This window comes from Papaver somniferum, chromosome 8, assembly GCF_003573695.1.
Source record: "Papaver somniferum cultivar HN1 chromosome 8, ASM357369v1, whole genome shotgun sequence".
Lineage (NCBI taxonomy): Eukaryota > Viridiplantae > Streptophyta > Magnoliopsida > Ranunculales > Papaveraceae > Papaver > Papaver somniferum.
Genome location: NC_039365.1, coordinates 26,957,670 through 26,964,111, shown reverse-complemented (window position 1 = coordinate 26,964,111; position 6,442 = coordinate 26,957,670). Strand labels below are relative to the sequence as shown.

The window sequence follows — 6,442 nt, the reverse complement described above, 5'->3', positions numbered from 1 at the left end:
ATAACCCTATGATCTCCTTTACATTGTTATTAGTCTCTTGCACAATAGTTTCAGTAACCCATTGGGTTTTCAATTCAGATTTCTGCAATTTGTACAACAATCTTATGAATCAAAGGATGGCAACTATGATAAATAAACACCAGACAACATCAGATATAGAGAAATTGAACTGAAAGTTAAAAGACTGAAAATTGAGAATGCAATTACCTGCTGAGATTGAATTAGCAAAGAATTAAGAATGTGTCTTTTTTTCCTTTGTAAAATGGATGTGAAACTAAGGTGAAGTTACTCCTCATTAATTGTTACTATTTGTTTTTTCTTTTCTAATTGATTGTTTGTGAATGCAGATATGGATGTCATCGATTGAAGTTGATGCAATGATGCAACATGTGACCAGGCAGCCAAGGAAGATCATCACTTGCAAGTTGTTTGACATTATTGTTAAGTCTGTGTACAAGAAGACATGGCTTTTTCTTTTTTGTTGTTGTGTACTTTAGTTTGCATACTGTTTGGTTGGGTGTTTGTAGTTTTTTTTTCATGTGTGATGTGACTGAGACACTGGAGTAGTGTTTGTGTGGGTTTTTCTGTCTTTCAGTTACACTAAACACTTGAAAAGTCAGTTAAATTTCAGCTTTTTCTTCTGTCCAACAATACCGGATATTAACGGATAAAAATCCGACATCCGATAGGTTAACCTTAACCTTATCGAATTGGATTTTTGATATCCGTCAGATGTTATCGGATATCCGATAACACTTAACCTTAACCTTATCGGTATAGCCAATATCCGGCGGATATTTATCCATTGCCAGCCCTAGGCTACAACTTCTCTCATTTCACGTACGAGGCTATAAGGTAATTATGAAGCTCGAGTCAGTTCCACACGCTGCAAGCCTGCAACCACGGCCGTATTCTTAGCTAGTTTAATACCTTCAGTCGCCGCCAATAGGTCAGCAATCTTATTACGATGGATAGCGACGGACAAAAGAAAACCCAAAACCGTGAAACCCTAACCCTCTTCTCTTTCCAAGAACTTTGTAGGTTTTCTTACGTAACAAGAAACCAAATTTCGAGTACGGAAAATGGGTTATTTGTCCAAATATTCTTAAAACATGGTTCAAATGGACGAGTAAAAATTATTATGGGTGAAATGGACACCAAAAAAATAGCAAGGATGAAACTGGATTCATCCTGATTTAAACTTAAAAAATAGCAAGGATGAAACTGGATGCATCCTGATGTAAATTAAAAATAAGAAAAAATATTTAAAAATGGGTAGGATGAAACTGTTTACATCCTGACTATTTTTACATTTTTTTCCATTTAAACAGTATCAAAATCTAAATGTCCTTTTCACCCAGGAATTGTTGATTTTGGTCTTTTTAACCAATTTTATGTTTCGAGTATGCGACAAGAAATACGTGACAAGAAACCAATTTTCGAGTATGACCAGTTAGTTATCATAAGTTTCTTTGTTAAATATCAGGGTTCACAATATTCTTTTTTTTTTTTTTGATACATTCCGCTGGGTTAAGGAGACCCAAACCGAAACAAAAGCAAAACAAGGACAACAGAAAAGCATAAAAAACAAGGAGAGAAAGGAGTTCACAATATTCTTGTAAATTTGTAATTGTATGATTATGATTTTATAGACCATGAGTAGTTTGAGAAACGCAAAACTAGCGTTTAGTACGATTCGAAATCTCGTCTCGAAGATTTTAGTTCGAAGCAGACGTCACCCAGTTCGCGTAGCTACTCATCAGTTCAAGCAACACTTTGTTCCTGTTAATTCACCAACAAGTTATTATAATATTTCAAGGGTTTCTTGCAATTCTTGGTATCCATCAACTCATTCGAAGTTAAATACTTTTCACGCATTTGGAAAACAGAATCATCGAGCACGTCCGTTTATTAATGGTGCACGTAGATTTTATCATGGGTCGACGTCGTATCATGCAAATCAAAATCAAATTCGGCGTCATCGTAAAATATATTGCTTGCATGTTTGGTTGGTGCTGGAGTTGTTACTGCTGTATGGGAATCAGAAAGAATTCCTTTTTCAAAAAGAATCCATTTGATTCTTTTATCAAAAGATTATGAGAAAAAAATTGGAGAAAGCGCTTTTTATCAAATGGTTTTTGAAACTTATAAAGGGAAACTTCTTCCGGATAGACATCGGGAATATGTCAGGGTTAGATTGATAGCCAGTGATATACTTAAAGCTTTGCGAAGGGAACTTAGTCGAGCAAAAAAAGGTTCTTAAGTTGCTACTCAGCATTTGGAAGGATTAAAATGGGTGGTTGCTGTTATTGATGAACCAGACGAAATTAATGCAGGTTGTTTTCCTGGTGGTAAAATTATTGTTCTCACTGGTTTGCTTGATCACTTTGGAACAGATGCTGAGATAGCTACAATACTTGCGCACGAGGTATTATTGATTTTCTGCTTCTTTCAATAGCTTCTTAATATAGTCGTCATAGTTTTAACTTGTGCCACGTTTGTCAATGTGCTCTAGTTGGACATGATGTTTTTTTTTTTTTGGGGGGGGTTTCTATGATGTTTTCTAAAATACGATATGACAATCCGATCAGGTTGGACATGTCGTGGCAAGACATTCAGCAGAAAAACTCTCAAACAGGATGTGTTTTCTATTTCTGAGAATAATACTTCGTATTCTAACCGGAGGTCCGACAACTACTCTAAACGAAATATGTAAATATTTCCTTCTTGATCTGCCTTTGTGTCGCAGGTATTTACAGTGCTTTTGGTGCAGGTGTAAGTAGAAATTTGATTATTTATCTTCCATCCTAAAATAATAAACAAGAGGCTGCTAGTAAGCTTTTCATTTGCTCAAAACTCGTCACAATTGATTTCTATTATCCATCTCTTGCAGCAAGCTTGACACTGGTATTATTTATACTCTTCTTGTGTTTCTTTAATTAGGATAGAAAAGGAGGCAGATTATATCGGATTACTCTTGCTTGCCTCGGCTGGATACGACCCTCGGGGTGCACCCGAATTTTATGAGAAGCTTGGGAAGGTAGGGGAGCTTGAGGAACTTGGGGAGTTTTGGAGGTCGTTAATTAGTTATCTCTCCACACATCCATCTGGAAAGACAAGGGCGGAGTTGCTAGCCCAAGACAAGGTAATGGATGAAGCCATTAGCATATATAGGGAATCAGTTTCACGCAGGGTTATGGAAAGGCGAGATTGGCTTTCCGGAGTCTTTTGGGATAGTGTTCCTCTGTTGTGCGTTACTATGTTATATTGTGCTTTTTTGTGGACGATAAACAGTTAGATATTTGGTAAACTCAAATCTAAAAAAATGTAAGTAGAACTTAAGAAAATATAATTAATCCCATATTACATATTTCATATAAGTATCTGAATGGAAGTTTAAGTAGTTAAAAATATATTGAACGACACCCGGGATAGCAGCTTTAATCTTAATCTGAATCATCATCACTTGGTATGACAAGAACCTCCCAACTGAGACCTTCCGCTTTTTGTAGCAAGACATCCAACTTATCTTCCCCACCATCTGGATTTGCTACCTCAGCTGGAAGATGTTCTCTTTCAAATTTAATCTGTAAAGGAAAGACATAATGATTTTGTATATATAATTAGAAAGGTAGTTGCCTACGTTCATAAAACGTTTCCTTCAAAAGCATCTATTGGCATGCATGATCGACTTATCAACTCAGTATCTGAAATTTGATTCCAGAAGCGTTGAAGGGCTTCATAGAGCTCCCGAAGAAGTACTAGAACATGATCACTTGTTCTATTTATACATATGATTTTTGTCCGGTTGATCGATATTAGGGTGCCATATGCAACGACTTTATTACTCTACTATAGAGCGAATGACATTAGTGAAGCCATCTTAGCCACCAACTGGTAGCTAGCAAGAAATCATTTGCCTGAGAGTGGTGTGCTAGGTACAACGTTTACTTTGTCTCTTCCATAAAGATCAAATTCATGCCTTTCTGTTTTTCTTTTAGCAGCATAGCTTAGGGTAGAAAATGAATAAAGCTGCTCGATATGATGAAATCAGGGCCTGCTAACTAAGCTTACATGCATGTAAGAGGTCATGTAACAGCACTATTTTGAGGGAAACTGAAATAAATTATGGTTTTTAGAAATTGAAATAAATCCCGAAACAAAGAGATAACAGCTTCTATGTTGCATCGCTTTGTGTAGATACGATCACCTACTGAAGTATCATAAAGCCGATACACTTTGAATATTGCACTCATGGGAAGTGATCACATATCAAAAGAAAAAAAAAGAGAGAGAGATCACATATCAAGATCGGTTTTAACGACATAACAATGCGTAGAATCCAGGGGAGCATTATTATGGCTGATAAAAGGTTCATAACGGACATTTCAGTGCGCAAATTCTTAACTCGGCAATGGATTTTCCGTGAAACAGTAATCTTGATCATGCACAAGATGGTGACAGTAACCTGACAAGGTTTACAACCTAGTCTAATAATGTATGTATGAATCTGCTGTGCTTGTACTTTCACTTTCAACAAATCCGAAAGTAAAGAGAAGGTCACGAGGATCTGAACTCCAGAATGTGTTCGAATACAGATTCTGAAGAACATTTGTTTCTTGTGGAGAAATATTTTGGAAAGGAATTCCAATGGTAGGGGAACTTGGGAAGGAAGCATGATATTTCCTTGTTTAGTTTTCTAGTTTTACTTTTCAGAATAGAAGGTGTAATTGTTGATTGGAAATAGGATTCGGACGCCGTATAACTGCTTTATAGGCAAAGCTAGCCAATGAAATTAGAGATCGGGTCTAAGTAAGTTTTTATAAGGCGGCCATAGTTCCCTATATATATCGTGTCAGGGTTCCGTATAGAGAATAATATTAGCTACTCGTAAGTTTTCAGTATATCGTGTCAGGGTTCCGTATAGAGAATAATATTAGCTACTCATAAGTTTTCAGAGAGATCTTTCAAGAAAACGAAAGAGAAGAACTGTTGAGAAAAACACAAGAAAGCAAGATGGAAAAGCAGCAGAAATACCAGCCGAGCATTATTATCTGTTTGAAGAAATAGGTAGCGGAGGTACTGCAACAATTTATCGTGCAGTTTGTATTCCGACACAAGAAACTGTTGCAATCAAAGTGTTGGATTTTGAAAAGGAGAACACTGAATTGTGTAAAATCGCTCATGAAGCACAGACCATGACTTTGATGGATCAGCCAAATCTCTTGAAGGCGTACTGTTCCTTCGTTACAGATCACTATCTCTGGGTCGTCATGCCATTCATGGCTGCTGGTTCATGTCTGCATATCATGAAGTCAGCTTTTCCAGATGGATTCGAAGAGGCTGTGATCGCTACGATTTTACGCGAAGTTTTGAAAGAATTAGTGAACTTACACCAGCATGGGGACATACATCGGGATGTGAAAGCAGGGAATATTTTAGTGGATTCACGTGGTGCGATAAAGCTTTGCGATTTTGGTGCTTCTGCAAGCCTTTATGATGAGGGAAAGAGGCTACATGGAAGAAAGACTTTTACGGGAACACCATGCTGGATAGCACCTGAGGTTCTGGAGGGAAAAGGAATACGACTTTAAAGCTGACATCTGGTCTCTTGGTATAACAGCATTGGAACTTGCTCATGGGCATGCCCCTTTGTCTGAATTTCCTCCGATCAAGATTCTTATAAAGACTATACAAGATGCACCGCCTCGTCTTGATCATAGCGAAAGGGACAAGAAGTTCTCAAAGTCTTTCCGAAAAGTCATCGAGAAGTGCTTGCAGAAAAAAGCTCACGACCGTCTTTCATATCAGCACAAGAGTTATTAAAGCATCCCTTCTTCAAGAAAGCTCGGTCTAGTGAGTATCTTACACGCACACTGCTGAAGGAGCTACCTAGTCTGGGGGATTCCGCTAAAGAATCGAAGATAAAAGAAGACATGGTTATACAAAAGAAATTGGCAGATTTGGAAAGCGGAGAAACAGGACGATACAAAAAAGGGTTCAGCGGTTGGAATTTCGACGTCGAGGCTATAAAGACACAGGCTTCACAGCTTCCGGATGGTGAAGAAGAAGTTGAACGCTTACTTCCAAGTTTGATTAGTAGTTCCTGTTGAATTGTTCAAACAAATACCACAAGTATATAATAAAAAAGTTTTGTTGTTTGTTTACATGCATGCTTTTGAGTTGAGTTTCTTTTGTTATTTACTCTCATGATTGATCCTATGCATCTTAGTATAAATCAATCAATCTTTTGTTGTTTTCTTTTGATTCTGAAATTTGTTCACCTGTTGGAGCTCAACGAGTCATTAGCCGGTCCGGTCCTGTCGGCACAAACAGTCTTGGGCGTTGCCATTGGTGTGCTTTTTGGTAGTGGTTCTTGGTCCACATCCGAATGGCAGGCTTTGTCTACTTTTTATTTCCCCTAAAAGTTAAACTCAACTGC

At 37.5% G+C, this 6,442-nt stretch overlaps 1 pseudogene; it reads left to right on the top strand.

The window, feature by feature from the left end:
- Window positions 1-2,131: 2,131 nt before the first annotated feature.
- On the top strand, window positions 2,132-6,113 carry LOC113305301 (annotated as a pseudogene).
- Window positions 6,114-6,442: the final 329 nt, after the last annotated feature.